Source organism: Eubalaena glacialis, chromosome 3, assembly GCF_028564815.1.
Source record: "Eubalaena glacialis isolate mEubGla1 chromosome 3, mEubGla1.1.hap2.+ XY, whole genome shotgun sequence".
NCBI lineage: Eukaryota > Metazoa > Chordata > Mammalia > Artiodactyla > Balaenidae > Eubalaena > Eubalaena glacialis.
The window spans coordinates 56,735,903-56,761,204 of record NC_083718.1 but is presented as its reverse complement, the minus strand read 5'-3'; the positions used below and the strand labels follow the sequence as shown (position 1 = coordinate 56,761,204).

At 42.6% G+C, this 25,302-nt stretch overlaps 1 protein-coding gene and 1 pseudogene across 1 annotated transcript in view; both read right to left on the bottom strand.

The window, feature by feature from the left end:
* ASTN1 (astrotactin 1) overlaps window positions 1-25,302 on the bottom strand; it is a 318,570-nt gene that overhangs the window by 216,633 nt on the left and 76,635 nt on the right. The window lies entirely within an intron of this gene.
* On the bottom strand, window positions 16,305-22,786 carry LOC133088619 (casein kinase I-like; annotated as a pseudogene).

Sequence of the window (25,302 nt, the reverse complement as noted above, 5' to 3'; positions counted from 1 at the left end):
GGCTGAGATCAAAGTCAGGGAGATCAACTACTGCAGTCTTCAAGCTAAGAGGGGTTAAGGGCTTGCCCTGTAGAAAGGAGAAGCAGGAAAAGGCAGGAGAGTAATGGAAGGGGAGGAATTAACAGAGTGAATCACTGCTTGGATGTGGGGACAAGAGGAAGGGAAGACATGTGAATAATCCTGAGAGGCCAGTGTGAGGTTTACACCATTCACCCAGAGAGGCAACACGGGATGGGGAGCAGGTTTGCTGGGGAGTGATGGTTCAGACATGCTGAGTTTGAATTACATGTTGGACCTCCAGGTAGAAATGCCCCATAGACAGGTGCATGGACACATCAGAAGCACATGGGAATATCTCCTCTGTGGTCACGTACAAGTGACGTTAAGGGGAAGCCATGTGAATGGATGAATTCACCTACGAGTCTGCAGCGTGTAAAGATCAAGGGCCAAGGATGAGACCAGGGACAACTGTCCTTTAGGGGAAAGGCTTCTCTGGGCCTCAGTTTCCTCTCCTGTTAAGTGAGAGGGATGGGCTTCTGGGCTCTCTTAGGTGACTTTCACCTCCACAATGCCTCATTTCATGCCTTTTTATTTGGCTCCGGCTTTCACTCACAGACGGTTCTTTCTTCCTTCCACCTTTGTTATTTTTGGAAAAGACTGTTTGAAGCTTAAGCTCCTCTGAAGTGGCCCCTTGATCCTTCTGTCATAAGGACACGCATACAAAGAGTACAGCAGGGAGACTTTGGAGCAGAAGAAAAGGCAAGCGAGAACCAGGGCCAATCTCAGTGCCAGGACGTGACCCTTCTCATCCCTTCAAAGGAGCCACAATAGCATGTATTTCCCTCCCACTCCTCAGTTGTTCAGGGTAGGTGTTTTTGATACAAACCAGAAGAATAACACCAGCACCGTGTGTTAAATACTCCTGGCTTCCCTTTACTACTCTCCCTCCTGATACTGGAGGGAACTCCGCCACTACAGATTGGCCTAAGGTATTAGTACTTCATTACTCACTAGTAGATTTTGAATTATTGGGACCATAACATTTTCATTGGCCAAATCCCCATTTATAATTTTACCTACTCTTCCACTTATCAATGTACCATATTTCCTATTTTTCCATATCCTGCCTGCATAAAGCACATGTAGATGTTCTCTGTGGAAAATACACCCAAATTCCTATTAAACTCAAGATAAAGAGGGGGAAATTCAATTTATTTTTTGTATACTGCCCGTTTCTCATTAGCCTTGACTTCTTAAGCCCTTGGGTTATGGGCCAGTGCTTATTTTCATGGCTGCATTACTAGATTTTATTACATTTGTACTGCAAGGCAAGATAGTCTCATTTTATATCTGGAGAAATAGGTTTAGTGACCTGATGACAACAACTGGCCGTGGATAAGTATATTTTCCTTATTATGTGAGTCCAGAGCCATATGTTTTTGGTTGTCTGGGCAGAGTATAAAATGTATTGCCGATCACATACAAATTCAACACTAGGGATCTATCGTCCTCTCTCTGGCACCACCCAATATCAGAAGATGACAACCCTCTGCATTTTCTAAAATTCTTGTAGGAAATCTGTAGGTCCAAAAGCATCATTCTTTTCTCTATGCCAAATTAGGTCAAGTGCCATTGAGGAAAAAATGTTTCATCTCACCTTTAAAAGTAAAAACATTGTTTTTAGGTATTAGAAATTAAGAATTCCAAGTGTAAAGTTAGAAATGAATGAAAGTCATCCACTGGGCTTTCCCTGTATAAACTATGATGAGGCATTAGGTTTCTAACCCCTGGAATAAAATAGTTTCCTCCTGCAAAGGCCCATTATATATCAGGAAAGCAATAGAAGAGTTCTTTGTCCCTTGTTTTTTGTGGAGCTCTTCCCCAGATCCTCAATTGTCAACATGGTCTCCTAAGTGGACCACTCTCAGCGATCACCTGTGGTCAGGCTATCAAGATTATAAATGAAATACAGAACTGTAAGGGAGTCTCGGTCCCACCTGGACCAAACCTCTGCAGGAAGCTCTTCTACATCCCAGGTATCCAGACAAATGAGGGCCTGGAGGTTTCTAGGGAGAGATGTTCTACATCTCCAAATCCTCTCCACAGCATACTTATTCTACCTTACTAAGATGTTTTTCTTCTTTTGTCAGAGTCAATCCCCCTGTTGCTGTCATTTAAACCTGTTCCTTTCATCTTTGTCTTCTGTGGAGATGGAAAGTAGCTAGGTTGGAGCCTTGTAATAATATCTGCAGATACGTGACCACTGCCTCTGAAGTGCCATATGCCTCTGACTGCAAAGCACAGCACTGCTCCAGTTCCCCATCACGACAGGGAGTGAAGTTCTCCGTCATACTTCTGAAACCACCAGGGAGCGAATGGTTGGAGGCGTCACCATTTTCACTCAGGAAGAAAGAAAGGCAAATGACCACCTGGACCAAGGACGAGAGAACGAGCTAATTATGCTCTACCACAATTCCAGGCCCTGCATGTCTCCCACTAAAAGCAGAGGCTGCTAGGTAAGCTCTTATGTACAGTTTATGTACCTTCCCAATCACAAAGGTGCTGGAGAGTATGTCCCTCCCCAAATAAAAATCTCAAGAGTGGGTACATTCTGAGCCCAAGACCTGTTTTTATAACTCAAACCTATTATCCCCATCCCAATCCATCTGCAGGAGAGGTGAACTCCATTAATTTTCCTGTCCTTTACTTCAGAACTCTTCCTATCTTCACTTTTCCTTTCATATCCCTTCCAGCCTAGAAGGAAAGCTATTCTTTTTCTTCTCAAAGTTCAACCCCTCTCCCTGGGCCCTTAACTTCTCCCTCACTTGCTACCTCTAAAGATTTTGCTCTACTCTCCTGTCCCTTTTACCTTCAATCTATCTTCCCAGTATTTCTTCCTCCTTGGTCTAAAATAATGGTAAAAGTCATCCTCACCTCCATCTCCTCCAAAAGAAGACAAGCTTCTGATCTTGATTTTGACTTTTCTTATTGATTATTTTTCCTTTCATTAATTGCTTAACCCTTCAAAAATTAAGCCTACGAATTTATTTTCTCTACTCATTCTCTCTTTTACTCCTTAACCCATTAACATCCAGTTCTTCCCCAAATGATATAGGGTGTGAGCAGAAGAGCACTAGCATAAGATTCTATGAACTTCTACCTGGGCCAAGATCCTCTTGAATACATGGCTTGGTCACAGCAAGTGATGGCTGAATGAAAAAAGGCATGAACATAGGAAAGGGATGGGACAGCAGAGGGTAAGCAAAAGGAATGACCTTTATTGAATGACTGGTACTAATCCATGCCACGCACTGTGTTTAGTGTTAGAAATACTTGTCTTATGTGATCAGAGATAACTTTGGTTCTTAATTCAGTTCTGCTTTTAACCATCCACATGATACTGAACAAGTCAATGACCTTTTTCTGGAGCACAGTTTCTTATCTATAAAACAAAGTGATTGGACTAAAGGATTTCTCATGCTCCTTGACACCTAAAAGATATGAAAGAAAAGCATTTGGTTGTATATGTTGGAGAACTTAGAGATGAAATAGTCCCGAGTTTCTAAGCCTTTCTTTTTTTCTCTCCCTCCCTCTGTCCCTCCTTCCTTCCCTTCCTTTCATTTTTTTAAAATCTGATATGGAACCTTGCATCATATTTTGCTTCCTGTTTATCAAGCTTATTTATTGAGTAATAATTTAATTTTTTCTCTTTTTATTCAAAGACATAAATAACTGGGGTCATATGGCCCAGTTGCAAGAGCATAGGTTTTGAAAACAGGCAGTATGAATTTGAATCCTGCTTTGCCACTTACTAGCCCTATGACCCTGGACAGGCTACTTAACTGATATTAGCCTTAGATTCCTCACCTATAAAATGAAGCTAAGGCAGTAAAGGGCACCTGCAAAATCCCTGCCTCCAAGGATTTTTACAAGAGGTGGTAGAGATAAAAAGCCTGGTTCAAAGAATGGTTGGCACAGGAGGCATGGAATGAGTTTCCCTGGTTTTCTCTTTATCTTTTTCTTCAATAGCAAGGGCAAAGTTTCTATCAGGTTCTTAACAAAGACTGCAAATACAAATACCTTGTAGGTACCCTTTACTCTCTCACTGGCTTCTAGGTGGGCTGGTGTCTTTCACGGGAAATGACTGACCTACTGGAATTCCCTCATTAAATGATGAAGTAACAGAGTTGGGTCACCTGCCCAAGTTCATGGCAATGTCAAAATCAGCAACCAGGTTGTTTCACTCTCCATGTGGTTCTTATTCAAGGTCCTCACGATGCTCCTCAGGGGTGAGGGGGGGGGGTTCTCCACAGATGATTTTGTGTTCCTCAGAAATGGAATATTTTTTCACTCAATAATTATGATCTGACAAAAGACTTTTCTGTTATTATTGAGGTTGTCAGATGTCCTGGTCTTGCATAATAGCAGAGAAACCCTCCCCTTCCTCCACACACATCTTCTCCTAGTGTTTTTCTTTCCTCCTTCTTGTCTCTCTAGTGGTATCTTCTCTGTAGTATCATGGATCATTCAACCAACCCCTTTCTCCACCTTTAGCTTTCTTTTCATGTCAACTAGTTTTAAACATAAATATAAATTTCAAGAAGGGAAAAAGCCTTAACCTTAAATACATATATGGTGGAAAAAGAATTATTGCAAAAATGTTCCTCTTAGCATTTAACCTGCAGACACTGGAATCCATCTAGATGCTCAGCACTAGAAAAGGGATGGATAAATGATGGTATGGACATACGATGAAATACTATGTAATACTAAATACAATTAACCATCATATGTTTCAAAGAACATTTAATGATGTGGCAAATCACTTACAATATAAGGTCAAATAATGTTTTTAAACTCTTTTTAAATTGTGTAAAATATGAGCTCAGTTTTCCAAAAAGAATTTTATATGAATAGAAAGTTGGCAGAACATGTAACTATTGTTTACAGTTTGTCTCTGGAGAGTGGGGGTATGGGAGAGTCTAAATTTCTTCTTTATATGTTCTGTGTGTTTCTTCTCATTTTTAGTATGATCGATAGTTTTTAATGAAAATAAAATAATAGCTTTTATTTTGACACCAGAGATTGTTAGGTATCTTCTATGGCAACTAATGTGAATACTCTGGGTGTTTGGTTTGTAAAACTGCCAAAGCTATTTGCATGGGCACAGACTATTATAGCCGGAGAGAACTAGAAAATAGCATCTATTCTCAAAATGTTTTCAACAGCAAAACTCTTTCTTCAAAAGAAACCTTTAAGGAGACGCTTACTATGTCAACAGAGATAAAAGAAGAATGGTTCTCATCCCAGCAGGGATAATGGGCTCAGAGTCCCATCATTCCCATCTTCCCACCCTCCTGATGGCAGCTGAAGCCTGTTAGTGAAATCCATAGCACTCTGGGAGACACTATTTGTAAAGATCCTGATTTGGTACAACCTCTCTGTGCTGCAAGTGAAGAATCAGGCACCAAGAGGGGCAGTGACTTGCATGAAGTCATCAGGGTTCCTGACCAGGACAAAACAGAAAACACCAATTTTCAGACTCCTAAGCTGGTTGCATGACAGACTTGCCCAGAAGAGAAAAGCATCTTTCAGTGATGTTCTTGAGATACAAGACTAAAGAAACAGGACCTGGGATGCAGACCATGAGGAGTCAGCCATCCTCAGCAGGGCGCTCAGCAAGCCATATGTGGAATTCTGCCCATTCAGCAGGAGCCTGAATGTTATTTATTATTTGGAGGTGAGCATGGCCTCTTTTTCAACCTTCAGACCCTGTGAATCTCCTCTGATCCCCACCTCCATCCTCAGGCTGCCTAGGCTTACAAGAAATACTGCTAAATCCTTTCCCCTCGTTGCAATGAATCAATGTCTCTGTGGTCTGCAGTCCTCAACCGTGTTTCAAACAGAGCCAGCTTTTGGATGGAAGCATAAAACCCCAAATCTTGCTGAAGCTGTTCAGAGAGCCCAAGGTGCTGGGGAGCAAGGGAGTGTTAATCCCCACTTTCGAGGCCAGCTCCTACTCTGGTAATTACATTTTGCTTCAAAAAAGTGTCCCTGCCGCTGCTGGTAGATACAGTCTTCATTTTCACCTCTCCAAGAGAAGTTGGGAGTTAAGGTCTCTCTGAAGGCGGCTTGCTGACCCTGGAGGTGGCTTTGTTCAGGGCACGGCTGCATTTCAGCACTGGCCGAGCTGGGCTCTCAGTCCTGGGGTTTGCTGAGCTGTTTGCAAAGAGCTTTGATTAAAGAAGTTATACACCTGTAAGGTATTATTCTCACCTCATCTTTTTCAATCTTCAACTCCAGTCATAGTGATGAGGAACCAACCTCACGTGCCTCAGAGTTTCAGTTTAGTACAAGCCTAAAGGCTTGGGTTTTGAAAATATATCTGAACCCCTCAGATGTGACAGAATTGAACTGGAAATCTGCTTAAGCACCTAAAGAGAATGGAAGGCTTCCTACTGCTACCCATGGAGAAGCCGGCCTGCCTCTGCTTCTGCCACCACCGAGAAGCCAAGACAAAGTTCCATTGCCAGAGTTGAATAATATTCACTCCTAAGTGTCCAGCCAAGCTTTTTGGTGCTCCCCATCTCATAAGGGGCAAAACAGAGGCAGTTTTCTTGAGCTTGGGAATCAGGCCGATAAGCCAAAGACATAGAGAAGTTGGAACAGCTGTGACATTCGCCACATGCCTGATTAGACACTTCACTGAATGTAGCTAGTGTCACCATCAGTAAAATCAAAAAGGCAGGCAGGACATTCACAAGGGAAAAATACATGTGTTTTGGAGTTAACAACAAACCAAGAGGTGCTACTTTAATTTTTCTGAAAAATCCTATACTCTGTTGATATTACCTATTTTAAAAATTATTTTAAACATTTCTCGTTTAAAATGTAGCATGCTCACTCTAAGACGTCAAACAACTGAGAAGCTTTAGAAGTGAAACTTCTGCCCGTCTGCCTTGCAATCCCACTCCCAGAAGTGACCAATATTAAAGTTCAAAATATATCTTTGCACACCATTCTCCAAGCTCATGTAACTATATACAAGCACATGTGGAGTATTTCTTCCCTCCCGCCTTCTTCCTTCTCTTCCTCCTTCCTTCCTTCCTCAACAAAACAGGGTAATCAAAACATCAAAAATCTTCCATTAAGGTTTAGAAACCAGCAATACTTGTTGGATATGAACTGCTTTGTCTGGCCCAGAGTCAGAAATGGCCAAATTACTGCATGTTGTCTCTTCTCTCTCCCCCTACCACACACCCCTCCCGTCTATGGGAGGGACAATGGGCAGTGAGCCAGCAAGAGAGGATGGTGATTTTTCTTGGTTTACGTAACCAGCACAGCCAGTCCTTCTCAAAAGCAGAGGAGGTGACCCAGGAGCCCCTGCCTAATCTCATCAATGCGGAGGCATGGAGCTCCCAGATCTCTGTACTTTGTTTGATGTCAAGAGCCTTCCTGCTCAGAAACAGAGACACAGATGTAGAGAACAAACGTATGGACACCAAGGGGGGAAAGCCGTGTGGGGGGGCGGTGTATGTGATGAATTGGGCGATTGGGATTGACATGTATACACTGATGTGTATAAAACTGATGACTAGTAAAAATCTGCTGTATAAAAAAATAAAATAAAATTCAAAAAAAAAAGAGTCTTCCTGCTCAGTGGGGAAGCTCACACCACCCGGGCGTCCTTGATGGCTCCATGAGAGTTTCTGGATTGTTTCTGAATGGGACCAGATTTGACCCTTCCAATAACAAAAGCTCCTATGGAGGGCAGTTAAAGCCATTTGTATCATTTAGTTAATGTATTAATTAATCTTTGTTCCATAGCTATGTCTGGAAGGAGAGAGACAGGTTCAGAGAAAGAGGAACCGGAGGGACTCTATACGCTGAAAATGTTTGAGGCAAATACGATCAATGAATACAAGTACTCCTCAATTTCCAGGGTCCAGTTCACAGAACGGTAGAAGCCTTACCTGATACCCCACAGGATACATATACTTACCCACACCACCCTCTCTCACACACACTCATAACTCACACAGAGACACATGCAGAAAGAGTTGTATCTTTATTCTCACTCGCCCTCCCTGCACCACCCAGCCCAAGCCCGGCTCTCCACCTACATATCACACTCTCCCCAGTACTGGCTGAGGTTCCTCCACAACCCTACAAACTCCATCAAAACTGACCCTTAGGGCTTCCCTGGTGGCGCAGTGGTTAAGAATCCGCCTGCCAATGCAGGGGACCTGGGTTCGAGCCCTGGTCCGGGAAGATCCCACATGCCGCAGAGCAACTAAGCCCGTGCGCCACAACTACTGAGCCTGCGCTCTAGAGCCCACGAGCCACAACTACTGAGCCCACGTGCCACAACTACTGAAGCCTGCGTGCCCTACAGCCCATGCTCCACAACAAGAGAAGCCACCACAACGAAAAGCCTGCGCACCACAACGAAGAGTAGCCCCCGCTCGCCTCAACTAGAGAAAGCCCGCGCACAGCAACGAAGACCCAATGCAGCCAAAAATAAATAAGTAAAATAAATAAATTTTAAAAAACAACAACAAAAAAAACTGACCCTTAGCAAAGAGCTTGCAATCAGACACTGAAATAGAAATAGAAGTCACTGAAAGCAGTCACCTTTCCCAGGGTGTTATCAGTCAGTGGCTGAGTGAAGCTCTTATTTTGTTTAATAAAAATAGGGCATCCTCTTCACTTCTGACACCAAAAGCACTAGTGGCCCACGTATTAGTTTAGCCCTGCTCACAAGAGCATAAATGTACACACTTGCGAAACACACCACACACACACACAAACACTCCTCAATCACCACCATCATCGCAATACAAACAACACAACTCAATACAATATAATACAACACAACACAACACATGGTGTTGGTATTCTTATAATTCTTTTTAGACTGTGAGCTTCCTGAAGGACAAAGATCCATGAGACAGTCTTATGTTTGCAGTCCCTTGGTAGAATGTCTAATAGATAAACCAGCAGGGTGGCTTGACAGATAATTAGCATCATGATGAAATCTTAAAACTAGAAGAGATTACAAAAGTCATCTAGATCCTATATCCATTTAAATGGTCATCCAGCTTGTGCCAACAAAGCTCAACCAACCCTCCACCTTTGAATAAAGACCACCCATCCACGGGGAGCTCAGTTGAAATGCTCTCTACTTTGAGTCAAAACATCTCCTTCTCTGAAGCCTCAACCCATCAATCCCTTGTATTCATTAGTCTTTTCCCACATCTACATGAAAGACCTTCAGATATTTGAAGTCTGCTCCCATGGTTCCCAGATCTTTTTCTGATGAAGCATAATAGTTCATTCAATTGTTCCTTATCCTTTCAACATGTCTTGGGATGCCTTTACCATCCTTTTTACATGCCTTTGTTTTCAAGAGAGGGTGGAGAGAGGGGCTAAATTCAAATGTTAATAAGGAGCAGGTGGGTAAAATACATGTATAAGCCTGGCCCTGCCTGTGGTAATGAAGGAGTGATAGGGCTGGTGGTAAAGGAAGAGGCCCATCTTACCAAAATGCCTTCAAATGAGAACACAGACTTCGTGAAAGCCAAATATAATATGTATTTGGGCTAGATTCACCCACTGAACTAGATATTTCCTGAATCACAACGATCAGAACTGACCTTAAAAGTCTGGGTGTCATTTGACCAGCTCAAAAAAAAAATGATGTTAATCTCCCATTGGAGTAACTATACTTCTGTTAATGCTGCAAACATTACATTAACCTTTTAGGATGTGACATTCTGCTGACTCACAACAGGCTCTACGTGAACTAAAGCCTGGAATTATTTTATAGGGCTGTTATTAGTTGTTTTTCTTGAATGCAGTTTTAAGACTCTGTTTATTCCTACTAAATTTTACCTTTTCAGATTCAGCCCATCTTTCCAATCTGTCAAGATTCTTCTGAGTATAGACTTTGCCATTTTTGCCGTCCAATGCAAATATTCCCCTTGCTAGTTTCATGTAACTTATAATTATGATAAGCATTTTTATTGATATAATTCACATACCATAAAATCCACCCTTTTATACTGTACAATCAGTGATTTTTAATATTTGCAAAGTTATACAACCATCACTACTACCTAATTCCAGAAAATTTTCATCAGGCTAAAAAGAAACCCTATTCCCATTAGCAGTCCCCATCCCTCCTCCCTCCATCCTCTGGCAACCACGAATTTCTGTCTCTATGGAGTTGCCTGTTATGGACATCTCATATAAATGGATTCATATAATATATGGTCTTTTGTGTCTGGTTTCCTTCACTTAGAATAATGTTTTTTTAAGATGCATCCATCTTGTAGCATTTATCAGTACTTTATTTCTATGGCCAAATACTAGTATATTGTATGGATACAGAACATTTTGTTTATTCATTCTTCAGTTAACATACACTTGGATTGTTTCCATTTCTGAATGCTATAAATAATGCTGCTATGAACATTCATGTGTAAGTTTTTTTGTGGACAGATGTTTTCAATTCTCTTGAGTATATACCTAAAAGTGGAATGGCTGGGTCATATGGTAACTCTATGTTTAGCTTTTTTGAAGAAATGCCAAATCATTTTCCACATCAGCTGAACAATTTTACATTCCCACCAGCAGTGTATGAGGGTTCTGATTTCTCCACATCCTTTCAACCCTTATTATTGTTTGTTTTTGATTATAGCTATCCTAGTGGCTATGAAGTGGTATTTCACTGTGGTTTTTATTTGTAGCTCCCTAAAGACTAATGCTGTTGAGCATCTTTTCATGGGCTTTTTGACCATTTGGATATCTTTGGAGAATGTCTATTCAAATCTTAGCCCAATTTTTAGTTGGATCATTAATTTTTTTACTGTTGAGTTGTAGGAGTTCTTTATATATTTTAGATACATGATTTTTTAAAGTATTTTGGATACTTTATCAGATAATGATTTGCAAATATTTACTCTTACTCTGTGGGTTGTATTTTCAATTTCCTGATGTTGTTCTTTGAAACACAAAGGTTTCAAATTTTGATGAAGTCCAATTTATCTAATTTTTTCCTTTGTTGCTTGTGCTTTCAGTGCCACAGTTAAGATGCATTGCCTAATCTAAGATCACAAAGACTTACACCTATGTTTTCTTCTAAGGGTTTTATAGTCTTAGCTCTTAACATTTATATATTAAATCCACTTTGAGTTATTTTTTGCATATGGTGTGAGGTAAGGGTTCAACATCATTCTTTTGCATGGATACACAGTTTTGCAGTTGTACCAGCACCATTTTCCCCATTGAATTGTCTTGGCACCCTTGTCAAAAATGAATTGCCTATAAGTATAAGGGTTTATTTCTGTACTCTCAATTCCATTCCATTTTTATATGTCCAGCCTTATGCCAGTAGTGCACTGTCTTTATTACTGTGGCTTCATAGGACAAACATGTTTTTGAATGTTACAGAAATCAATTATAGAAATGTTGAACAAGACAGGACTGAGGAAAGAACCCTGCGGCACTAGAATATAAGTTCCATGATGGCAGGAGCTTTGTCTCCTTTGGTCACTAGTACATTCTCAGTACCTAGAAAAGGGTCTGACACATGGTAAAGCTCTGACTAAGTATCTGTTGCCACTGAATGAATGACTGAATAAAAAATATGATTAGAATCCACTATCAAATTACAGCCACATATGAATCTACTTACTTGGGCCAGCATTCTTCCTTCTCCTTCCATCAAGTCTGGAAAGCTCATGTGGAAGACCTTGCCAAATATTTTGCTGAAGTCTAAAGGGCACTTATTCTAACACTCAGTGTCAGAATACCGTATATGACATCAACTTAGAGTTACCAGAAGAACAGTGACTTAGACCATTCCTGGCACAGGCAGGACACCACCTGATGACTTAAGAAGGAAATCCTCTCTTACCTATTCCTTTAAAACAGTTATTACCAACTTAGAAGAATTGCAAAATCCTATGGCAACCACATTCATATCATTTAATAACCCCTGTCTGGTAAGTTAATACTCTGAGACGTCCCATTTGCCCTTTTCGGAAGAGCAACCCCAGGAAGCAACAATGAAAAACAAGCAAAAGAAGACCCTGCACACACCCACAACATTGGCTCTGCCAGAGCTCTCCCTGCTTCTGAATGGGACCTAGATGATTGAAAGATGACAGCGTGGGGAAATTTAATCAAAAAATGAAGAAACATCAACCAAGAAAAGGAGAGATTTCAACTTTTCCCATAGATGAACGACTAACAAAGTTTTATTTTTTAAAGTTCAATTTTTTTCTTAATTGTATGTGAAAGCTGACTTTTCAGCTGTGTGTTTGTATATAGGACTGTTAGGTCTCTGAATTTCATTGAAGGTTTATATTCTGGAGTTTATGTTTTGGGTACAGATCTGCATACAAATACTGATACTGACATCAGCTCCCAAGAGAGCCTGCCTCGTAGAAATATCCTTGCCTGAAATCTCACGAACTTTCAGGCTCCAGCCTTATGTACTAATGCTGCCTCCTTGCTAAAAAAAAATCACAATTTTCAGTTGAGATCACTACACAAATTACCTCACTTAATCTTCTCAATTGAAATAGATATTGTTCTCTGCTATACAGATGAGAACGGCAAGGCTGAGAGAAGTTAAGAAAATTATCAATTCATAATCAGAATTGAGCCAAGACTCAAACCCAGGTCAGTCTGACACCAAATTGCATGTTCTTAGCCACTGTGTATCCTGCCTCTCAAATGAATATAATGCACTATAAATGCACACAGGTGGTTTTAAATGAAGAGAGGCTGCCTGAGCACATGATTTTCTTCTGAGTAAAATCCAACTGCCCTTCTTCCTCTAGATCCTTGCCCTGGACTTTGCCAATTCAAATGCCCATAATCTCAAGCCCACTGCCTTCTCTTTTTATCCTTCTCACATTCTCAATATGTATTTCCATTCTCAATGTTTGCTTTTGGGGGGGCACAATTCACATGAAATCTACCTTCTTAACAAATTTTTAAGTGTACAGTACAGTACTGTTAACTATATATACACTGTTGCACAACAGAGCTCTAAAATTTTTTCAGCTTGTATTACTGAAACTCTGTACCCATGGAAAAGCAACTTCCCATTTCTTCCTCCCTCTGGTCCCTGGCATCCACCATTCTACTTTCTGTTTCTCTGAGTTTTACTACTTTGGATACCTCATGTAAGTGGAACTATGCACTATTTGTCCTTCAGTGATGGATTATTTTCATTTATTCATCAATAGACATTTAAATTGTCCCGTATCTTGGCTATTGTTAATAATGCTGCAATGAACATGGAAATGCAAATATCTCTTCAAGATCCTGTTTTCAATTATTTTAGATAAATACCCAGAAGTGGGATTGCTGGATTATTTTATATAATAGTTCTACTTTTAATTTTTTGAGGAAACTTCATAACATTTTCCACAGTGGCTGTACAATTTTACATTCCCACAGTGTACAAAAGTTTGAATTTCTCCACAGCGTTACCAATGCTCACTATTTTCTGGGTTTTTTTTTTTTTTTTTATGATAGCTATCTTAACAGATGTGAAATGATAGCTCATGATCTGCACTTCTCTGATGATTAATTATGTTGAGCATCTTTCATAAACTTGTTGACCATTTGTGTGTCTTGGAGAAATGTCTATTCAAGTTCTTAGCACATTTTTAAATGAAGTTATTTGGTTTTATCATTGGAGTTCCTTAATATATTGGATATTAACCTCTTATAATAATATGGTTTGCAAATATTTTTTCCCATTCCATAGGTTGCCTTTTCACTCTGTTGATTGTTTTCTTTGCTGTACAGAAGCTTTTCAGTTTGAGGGACTTCCCTGGTGGTCCAGTGGTTAAGAATCCACCTTCCAAGGCAGGGGACGCGGGTTTGATCCCTGGTCGGGGAACTAAGATCCCACATGCTGCAGGGCAAATAAGCCTGCGTGCCGCAACTACTGAGCCCACACACCTCAACTAGAGAGAAGCCCATGCGCCACAACTAGAGAGAAGCCTGCGTACTGTAACAAAGAGCCCATGCACCACAACGAAAGATCCCGTGTGCTGCAACTAAGACCTGACATAGCCAAAAATAAATAAATAATTTTTTTTTTTTAAAAGAAGCTCTTCAGTTTGATGTAGTCCCACTTGTCCATTTTTGCTTTTGTTGCCTGTGTTTTTGATGTCATATCCAAGAAATGATTGCCAACACCAATCTTAGGAAGATTTTCCCTCTGTTTTCTTCAGGTAGTTTTATAGTTTCAGGTCTTATGCTTAAGTATTTAATCCATTCTGAGTTGATTTTTAACATAAGGGTCCAACTTCATTCTTCTGTACATGGATATCCAGGTTTCCCAACACCATTTATTAAAGAAATTATTCTTTCCCTATTGTGTAGTCTTGGCAATCTTGTTAAAGATAATTTGACAGTGTGTGCCTGGATCTAGTTCTAGACTCTCTATTCTGTTCCATTGGTCTATATGTCTGCCATTGTGCCAATATCATACTGTTTTGATTAGCACAGCTTCGTATTATGTCTTGAAGTCTAAATGGAAACACATCCCTGTGCATGGATTGAAAGACCTAATATTGTTAAAATGTCCATACTATCTAAAGTGATCTACAGATTCAATCCAATGCCTATTAAAAATTCCAATGGCATATTTTGCAGAAATAGGAAAAAAATCCTAAAATTCATGTGGAATCACAAGGATTCTGATAGCCAAAATGATCTTGTGAAATAAGAACAAAGCTCAATGAGTGTTTTTACTCTTGCTGCTCCTTGCAGATCAACCCACTAACAAGACCACAGCAGTAATTTCTGCACGTCTGTGACACACTCTCTTTGAACACTAGCTTTGAGAGAAAACTTCGATGTCATTCAGATGCACGAATCCCAGATACCCAACGCCTGCTTAAGCACCTCAAGTCCAATATAGCTAACTTCTAAAAGTAAACCCAATTTAGCACAACTCATGCAGAGATCTTAACAGTTTCCTCATTCGTCCCCAGTCTTGACAAAACTCCTATCATTTTTGCTCATCAGTATCAGTTTTCCAATCATCACCACCACTGGGAAAATGCGGTGATATTTTCAAAGAAAAGTCCCATTACTATTTTTTTTTCCCCCAACTGCCAAACACCTCCATCTTATTTCATACGGAAATGTCTCCACATAGGTTCACCCGTAACAACTGCAGCTCCCATGAACACAGTCTTTGGGGTTAGAACATGGTTTAAATCCTAATCTCATCATCTATCAGCTGTGTGTCTCTACACAACTCATTTAATAAATCTAAGCCTCAATTTCCTCACCTAAAACTGGCTATAGTAATGATACCTCTATCAAAGATTTGTCATAAAGATGAAATAATACAGTGCCTGGCACTTAGCAAAGCCTGCATGATAATCATTATTATTATTATTAATATTATTTTGGTTTCATTTTCCTTTATTTTTTAAAAAAAGCCCCTAAATTCTGTGGCTTCCAGGAAGCATCAGAGAAACGAAGTGCCATTTCTGTACACTTTGTAAGGCAAGACCTAGATGCACACGCCGCGGGGAACGCCCCCAGTTGCTCTGACCGTGCAGCACTCTGGCCTCCGCGAGACCACGCTGACCGCTCGGACCGGGCCCACTGTGGGTCTGGGACTGGCTTTAAGGCGCTTATCTCCCACTGCTCGGCCGGCAGCGCCAAGCCAACACAAGAAACCCAGGCGCACCTGGCACCGCCCAAGTGGCCCAGTGGTGGCCGCCCAGAGGTCTGGGCCCTGGGGCAGCGCCTGGAGTAGGTGCGCAGGAACTCCCCGCCGGCCACACCTGCCGACCCAGGCTTTGGAGCGGCATTTCGGCTGGGGACCGCCCTCACCCAGCCTTCCCCTTTGGCCTGGGGAGGCCCAGGGCGGGCTCACCTCTGGCAGCAACGTCCCACAGCGACCCCTGGAGAAAACGGCCTCCGGATGGAGGGAGAGAAGGTGCACTTTATGCTTTATGGCACTAACGGAGCCAGCGGCTGCACTACTTACTCAACGGACACTGGCGGAGGCGCAAGGCAGAGCGGCCGCTGGAGTTTTCTTTTCTCCTTGTTTTAAACAGCTAATGCTCTTGGAAGGGCGGACTAGACGCAGGTGTAAGGAATCTCGTCCAAAGTCTCATGTGAAGGAAGTGAGCCCACGTGGGGAGGGCAGCTCTGCCGGCCCGGCAGTCCGCGTCCGGCTGCGGCCACCTGGCCATGCACAAGCTGGCCCCGAGGCGCTGCATCGGGAGGATTCAGGCGCCACCGCTCCAGGGTCACTTGCGTGGCTCCAGCGATTTTCTCTTTCTCCTCTGAAGGAAACAGCAGCACTTGGTGCCGTCAGCCACCTCCACGTCTGCGGGGACTGTGATGGGGACACTGAAGTGACCAGCGGTGGTGTCGTCGGCATTCAGCTCCCCGTGGATGGAGTTCAGTGCCTGGTTTTTGCTGTGTAGCAAGGCTTTGTCCCGAGCCTGAGGCTGCGAGGGCAGGTTGGTGCGGACCGTGCCACAGGCGTGGGCTGGGGCTTCCCGGCCCAGTCGTACTGGTAACCAAACACAAAGCGGCTGCGGTCAGAGGTAGTGAAGAACTTGTGCAGGGAGTCAGAGTTCAGCTTCTCGAAGAAGTCCAGGCGCCGCCCATAGCACAGGAACGTGGCCATCTCCGGGAACCTCTCGGGGAGGCTCTCGATGGGCGTAGCCCGCTTGGTGTCCCGGATCTTCTGGTCCGGGAACCTCTCGGGGAGGCTCTCGATGGGCGTGGCCGGCTTGGTGTCCCGGATCTTCTGGTAGCGCTCCTTGAGCGTGCGGGCCTTGAGTCTCTGCCCGCACAGGCTGTCGCATAGAAAGCACAGAAGCACGGAGCCCAGCACCTTCAGGTCATCACAACGGCTCTGGTCCTTGCCCAGGTGAGTGTTGATGCTCATGCAGCACGTCGTGCTCGCGGTACGGGATGTGCTTCTTGGTCTCGGGGTTGATGGATTCCTTGGCTAGGCCGGCGTCAGTCGATGATGTGGATGGCGTGCCCGGCAGCCCAGCCAGGAAGTTCTCCGGCTTCACGTCCCGGTGGATGAGGCCCTTGGTGTGCACGGTACTTCATGCACCTGACCATCTGGATTGCGATCATGAGCACCACTTTGAGCGTGAACGTGTGGTTGCAGGAGTGGAACAGGTCCTTCAGGCCAGACCTGAGCAGCTCCAGCACCACGGTGTTGTAGTACTTCCCTCACGGGCCGAAGTAGTCGACCTGGCGGACGCCCTCTGTGGCGCTGAGCTGCTTTTAGAAGCTGCACTCCAGGTGCAGCTGCGGCGCCTGGGACTTGATGGGCTCCAACTTGATATAGTTAAGTATTCATTTGTATAGAGATTCTTTTCTAGCCGGAGCTCCCCAAAGTTGCTAACTGGCCGTCTACTCTCCCCAGATCTCTTAAATGACCGTGCCTGTGATTTAGGTTCCAAGAGGTCATGAAGTGAACCGGGATCACCTTATATTAATGTTAAATGAGCCTGTAAGTGAATGTTGAGCAGCAAATCAAAACCACTGTTAGCAGCTACTCTGAGGAAGTTCCTCTCTTAAAGGACCAGCTGCCCTTTCATAAAAGACCCCTTTTTTCTATGAATAATACATATGATAGTAGGGAAGAAAACGTTTCCATTAAGCAATATCAATTCTCAACACACTGGATATAATCTCTTATGCCTCCATAATTAAAAATTAAACACAAAGTATTATGTTAAAAAACTCCAAAGCTGATTTTTATGTACTCTTTTTCTCCATAAACATTATTCTTACCAGCCTTTCAATATAATTATATTCCAGGGAAAAACAGGCAGGTAGAAAAGAATAAATCAACATATAATCTTCCTTTAAAGTCCTAGCTTATATTTTATGATGTGTACAGGCTGTTCAAAAAAAAAATCAGGTCTGAAATTTTCCACAATGAACATATAGTATATTCCATTATTTTGTTATTTTAAAAGGGAAAATCATGTAAAATATCAGATCTGTTGTATTTTTAGACACAAGAGACTTTCATTGACTGTGCAGGCTTTCATTGACTGTGTGAGTTTCTGTTAACCTATTTCTAGATCTTAAGTCCCTGACAAATAGTTGGTGCTTAATGAATATTTTTCTAAATAAATAAATACTAATATTAAAAATAAAAACTAATAAGATATTTGAGCTTGGGACAATTCAATGTTTTGCCAATATTATTGCCTAGTGGATTTCCCCCTCCTCTGCTCCACTTCCCTCTTTACTAAATAAAGAAAGAGCAATTTCAAGGAAACTATCACTGGGAAGTAGAAGGATTCTTACTGTTGTCCTTAATTCACTTAGGACAAGCATTCTCATGTTATTTATTTAAGAAAGTCCATGTGAAAGTCATTGAACTCAGAAAAGCATGGGCATCTATCTTCTTAAGCTATGAAAGTAAAAATAATGATAATAATATATTTAATTACAAGAAAAAATTTGGTTGTATGCATTTCGATCAACATACCCAAATTGATTAAAATTCAAATCACAGGATTTCTAAAGCTGGAAAGATTCTTACATGTCTTGGAATCTAACCCTTCCTTTTTAAAATGTGGAAGCTGAGGTAGAAGAAGTTAAGTGATTGTCCCAAAGATACAGAACTAGTAAATGGCAGACAGACTTGTTCCCAGGTACCTAATTCCAATTTCAACACATGTTCCATTTCACTTCACTCTACTATAAACCCTTTAGTGTTTTACAGACCGATAATAAAAATTAGTTAATAAAGATGATGATGATAATGAAATTTCACTGTGCTGGAAACAGGGAAATGAGGTCAGTTAGCTGGCATTTGGTGATGCTTTTGTTAAGGCAGAACATCTATTATTTTCCATCTCCCTCTGCATTTAAAAAAATCTATGTACTTTGCTAAAAAAAAAGCCTTAGGCAACTAAGTATCATTCATTAAAACATTTAAGACAAGTGACAGCTCCTAGTAATACACTTCCAGAACAGAACAAGCAGGATAAAGATAACTTAGCAACTGCATACACATAGAATTTTTCTACTGATACCCTAATCCCCTGCTGGCCAATTTTTTAAAGTGGGCTTTTATTGTACCATAAAAATGAACAAGCTGAAGCTTTCACATCCGGAGAAAGGTTGGTACCTGCATGGAAAATGTTTTGCCTTCAGGAGTCCAGGATGAGAGAAAACCATTATTACTCCTAGGTAAGGACAACTAACTATGTGATAGAACTGGGTATTGAAATTCCATTTGTGAGTAGCACATAAACTACAGCTTTAGCAAGATGATTCCATTTCTAAGTATAAGATGATTACTGACGCAAGGTTGGTCTTGTTACCACTAATATGACTTTGTCTTTTAAAAACCAAAGACCCAGCTTTGGAGAACTATTTGACAGCAGCTATGAAAGCTAGGCACTTGCATCCACTATACACCGGAAATTCCACTCATCAGTATATACCTGACTAAAATGCATTTATATATGAGTCAAAAGACATGCACAGGGCTTCCCTGGTGGCGCAGTGGTTGAGAATCTGCCTGCTAATGCAGGGGACACGGGTTCGAGCCCTGGTCTGGGAAGATCCCACATGCCGCGGAGCGGCTGGGCCCGTGGGCCACAACTACTGAGCCTGCGCGCCTGGAGCCTGTGCTCCGCAACAAGAGAGGCCGTGATAGTGAGAGGCCTGCGCACTGCGATGAAGAGTGGCCCCCACTTGCCACAACTAGAGAAAGCCCTCGTGCAGAAACGAAGACCCAACACAGCTAAAAATAAATAAATAAATTAATTAATTAAAAAAAAAAAAAGACATGCACAAGAATGTTCATAGCAGCCCTATTCAAAATAGCCCCAAACTGGAAGCTACTCAAATAGCCATCAAAAATAGGATGGATAAACACATTGTGATATAATCACACAATGGAATACCACTTTGCAGTGATAGTGGGTAGACTACAGCTACTCTCAGTAACACGAACAAATTTTTACAAAAACATATTGTAGAGTAAAAGAAGCCACCTACGGGAAAAGTTTGCACTGTATGATTCTGTTATATAAAATTATAAAGTGATCATATTAATCTATGGTGTTACAAATCCAGTTAATGCTTCCCCTGGGTGGGGGTGGTGACTGGAAGGGGCACAAGGAGGATTGGGGGAGGGTGCTAACTGTTTTCTTTCTTGATCAGCGTCCTGGTTATACAGGGTTGCTATCTTTGTTTAAATGCATTGACCTATACGCTTATGATTTGTAAGTTAATATGAGTTTATGTATATGTCATTTAAAAAATCTGAAGCCCTAAACATTTTCCTATAAAAACATGATAGGGCGAGAGTGACACATTAGTAGAAGCGATGTGCCATCAGTAAGATAAAGAATGACTGCACCCACAGGCAGCCTTCCCTCCCTTGCCCTGTTTTTCCCTCATCATTGCTTATGAAATTGGTCATCAGCCTGCAAATGAGGAACACAAATGTATAAATGTCACAGTCTTATGCAGGAACAAAGGCACTCACTTCTTTTTGCCCCAAGGCATGATTGGGTCTCAGTTTTCATATACTAAAAATGGACCTATTAGGGTAATGTGTTCACGTCTGTCATTTCAAGTTGATTGCTGGCAGTCTGTGTTGTGTGAGATGTGTCCCACTAAGTAGAAATCAGATAAATTCAGGGAACATACATCATTTGGGGACATGGACTAATTGGGCATTTGTCCTTTGTGCTCCATCTGTAAGGTCTATTGAGGGAACACAGAGGTCTGTCCTTGAGATTTAGTAAATGGAGGAAGGAATAAACTTTTAAGTACTTACTGTGAGCCAATACAGTGTTAGGCATTTATATAATCTTCACAATAGCTTTCAAAGGCAGGTACTATTGGCCTCATTTTACAGAGAAGGAAACAGACTCTGAGAGAGGATGAAGCCTATGCAAGTTATGCTGCTACTAAATAAGGGAAGAGATTCAGATTTAGGACCACTGACTCCTCAGGCTGTTTTCATATAGCACAGTTTCTATAGAGGTCAATAGCCCTTTGACAAAATGTCTGCATTCCCTAGAGAAAAGAACCAAAGGGTTCTTTTCAACTCTGCTTTAAGTCTATCCTAATACCAGGGAGTATTCCAAGTGCAAGAAAAAACACAACCACCCTTTTGCCTGAAAAACAGTCTTAAATAGCAGGGGTAGTGAAGGTATAAGTTTTTAATAATTGTCATCACTGGGTCAAAACACTTTCTCAATCAAGCCCAATATTCTTTCAGAAATGATGGTATCCAAGGTGTGGATACCTTCCAAAAGGCAGGCCTCAAACGTTTAGGTACCCACGTTCTATGTGTCTAACTTCCTTTAGACTCAAGAAAAAATCACTCCTAGCACTACAGAACTGGCCAACAACCAAAGAGGAAGAAACCAATGGTGCCACCCCAAAAGACTTCAGAGAAACCGTAAACCGGCTGTATTGCTTTGAGGTATCCGAACTCCAACTAGGAGCAGGCCTCCCCTGCAAGCTATTCCCTGACCATCACGGCTGATGCTATGACCCAGAATAAACATCTGACTCTCCCTACCTCAGCTTCTCCACACTGCAAAGGGATGATAAGAACTCCTACCTGTCCTCGAAGCTGTTAAAAGAACCAGCTTATATCTGCAGAGAGAAGCACTGTTTAAGTGCTAAGTGACCACCAATGCAGGGAGCCTTGAACAATGCAGATTGGTGTCGGTCTTGCACAGATCACATATGTTCTCACCTCCCAACAGAGAAGGTTTGAGAGTGACCCCCTAGCTCACAATGAGACACAAAAGCAAGTGGATGATGTGGAGATATATTTGGGGACTAAATGAAGAAATAAGAAAAAAAATTGGAGTGAAATTTGCCAGGCTAAAAGTGACCTACAGTAGCCCTGCCCTTGCATACAAAATCACAGGATGGACATTTGTCCTCTGCATGCTCTCTGGCAGGGTTGGCCGGACTGGGCACTGGGAGAGTTGACTGAACCCACACCAGAGACAGCAGCCACAGAGACTCAATTAAAACTGATCTAACATGAGAACAGAGAAGAGGATACACTGAGCTACAGAGATGGAGCAGTAGGTACTCAATGGGTATGCAAAAGTAGTAAAGCAATAGATAAATCAGACTTAATAGCTGGCTCCTGATCCGGTAACTCTCCTCCAGGGCTTCCACCTGGTGGCAAGCATAGGTGAATACTAAGAACAAGCTCCCAGGCTCTGAGTTAGGTAATTTTACATGTTTATCACACAGTCCTCTCACCAGCCCCTGAAAAGTGGGTATTATCATTTTTCAAGAAATGAGGGTCAAAGTGACAAAGTAACTTGCATTAAGACAGTGTCGCCATCACTAAAATATAGGTCTGGCTGAGACAGGAGCCCTTGCTCATTAAACTGGGTCCTCCATCTCGCATCACAGTTATTCACTGTGTATACTAGCTCTGAGCAGATCCCCAGGCCAACTCAGTAGGAAATCCAAACCATGGTACCTGGCTTTGTAATTAAATGGTATGGCCTGTAGTACAGTAACTGATCCAATAAGCATTTGAAGAGGCCCTGCTATGGGCCAGGCTTGTGCTAGATGAGAATAATGCAGAAAAAAGAAGACCCACTCCTTCACCTTGGCAACATCCATTGGCATCCAACAAGCATGGTGCAGCAGCCATTCTGGGCAAGTTCTCCAGCACAGACTTCAGCCACAGTTGGTGAGATGCGTAAGCAATCACAGAGGTTATGGCCCCCTTGAAAGCCATTCTCAAGGAGGCCCTCAGCAAACAGAGGATATTCTTTAGTCTGAGTTTTGACAGTTCTTTATTAATCTCCTGAGGATTATGGCTAAAAACTGCTGCGTGTTCTTTTACTTTTAATTACAGTCCTATAGAAGGTTTGATTTTATTTAAAAAAAACAAACTAGTAAAATTATTGCAGAAGAAAAAAAGTTCTTAATAATTTATTCATAATGCTATTAAGACAAAGTCATGTTTTATCGGGCTCTGCGTGTTTCTGTTGTGATGCAGAAGTCAATAAGAGGGAGCTTTAGTAATATATAATATCTATGAATATTCTCCATGTATGTTCACCAATGTCTCAGCATCAATAAAGGATTTCAATAATTAAAAAGTTTGATTTTTCCCGATTTAACTATTTCCTACTAAAAGGATGCCACAGACACTTATACTGACAGCCTCTCATTCCCAGCAAAAGCAACTGCACTTTATGGGGAGAGAGATAGAGTGGAATGAATGTTAGTCCAGGAAGGGGCTCTTGTCTCCATGCTGACCCTAACTGCATATGACCTTGAGGTCTAGGCCCTTCCCTCTTCATCTGTACAATGAAAAGATTTAGATGAGGCAATGCCCACGTCTTCCCCAGCTTTCCAGCTGTGAAATAGCACTCCCCTGGGCCTTATCTTTATCCCTTCTTGATCACCACTACCTTTTGTCAGGTGTCATTTTGAAATGAGTTTCTTGTTTCCCAAATGGGCATTGTTCTTCGACTACTTAGCCTGGCTCACAGAGTTAAGAGGCAGAATGGAGGCCCACTGGTTATGGAGACAAGTGATGGTTCCCTCTCCAACTTGCTGTTTGCCCTTGATCAGGGAGTCACTTAGGAATTCCAGGCCCATCATTTCCTCACTGATGGGGGATTATGTGACAATATTTAGCTACCAAGAAGGAATGAGAGAGGATTAAATAATATGCCTGTATGGGACTTAGCCAATACTTGATGTAACACTGGATACTTGGTAATAATTACCTTTTGAGTCTCACAGAACTCACCTGAAATACCTTCCTGATTCAAGGGCTAAATGGTTCCATAAGAGGGTTTAGTTCCTTTTCATTCCCTAAAAGAACTGTGCCACAAACTGAGAGCCTTGATATACCATTGCAAGCATGGATTTCCTTTGCCTTAGCTCCCCAGAATCACTAAAGAATCATGATCACTATGTTTTACAGGCTCAAATCATTTTCCCCATATTCCTTTATAGATAGATGCTTATTATGCCGTAAACATAAAGGGAAAATATCCAGTGGGTATTTTGACACTGTTAACACTCCCTCTCGGGGAGACCTTCAAGATGGCAGAGGAGTAAAATGTGGAGATCACCTTCCTCCCCACAAATACATCTACATGTGGAATAACTCCTACAGAACACCTACTGAATGCTGGCAGAAGACCTCAGACTTCTCAAAGGCAAGAAACTCCCCACGTGCCTGGGTAGGGCAAAAGAAAAAAGAAAAAACAGAGACAAAAGAATAGGGACGGGACCTGCACATCTGGGAGGGAGCTGTGAAGGAGGAAAAGCTTCCACACTCTAGGAAGCCCCTTCACTGGCAGAGATGGGGGGATGGGCGGGGGGGGGGAAGCTTCGGAGCCACGGAGGAGAGCACAGCAACAGGGGTGCAGAGGGCAAAGCGGAGAGATTCCCGCACAGAGGATCAGTGCCGACCAGCACTCACCAGCCCAAGAGGCTTGTCTGCTCACCCGCCGGGGCAGGCAGGGGCTGGGAGCTGAGGCTCGGGATTCCGAGGTCAGATCCCAGGGAGAGGACTGGGGTTGGCTGTGTGAACACAGCCTGAAGGGGGCTAGTGCACCACAGCTAGTCGGGAGGGAGTCCGGGAAAAGGTCTGGAGCTGCCTAAGAGGCAAGAGACCATTGTTTTGGAGTGCGCAAGGAGAGGGGATTCAGAGCACCGCCTAAATGAGCTCGAGGTGGAGGCGAGCTGTGGCTATCAGCGCAGACACCAGAGACGGGCATGAAACGCTAAGGCTGCTGCTGCAGCCACCAAGAAGCCTGTGTGCGAGCACAGGTCACTATCCACACCTCCCCTCCCGGGAGCCTGTGCAGCCCTCCACTGCCAGGGTCCCATGATCCAGGGACAACTTCCCCGGGGAGAATACACGGCATGCCTCAGGCTGGTGCAATGTCACGCCAGCCTCTGCCGCCGCAGGCTCGCCCTGCACTCTGTACCCCTCCCTCCCCCGCGCCTGAGTGAGCCAGAGCCCCCCCAGTCAGCTGCTACTTTAACCCCGTCCTGTCTGGGCAGGGAACAGATGCCCTCAGGCAACCTACATTCAGAGGCGGGGCTAAATCCAAAGCTGAACCCCAGGAGCTGTGCGAACAAAGAAGAGAAAGGGAAATCTCTCCGTGCAACCTCAGGAGCAACGGTTTAAATCTCCACAATCAACTTGATGTACCCTACATCTGTGGAATACCTGAATAGACAACAAATCATCCGAAAATTGAGGTGGTGGACTTTGGGAGCAAC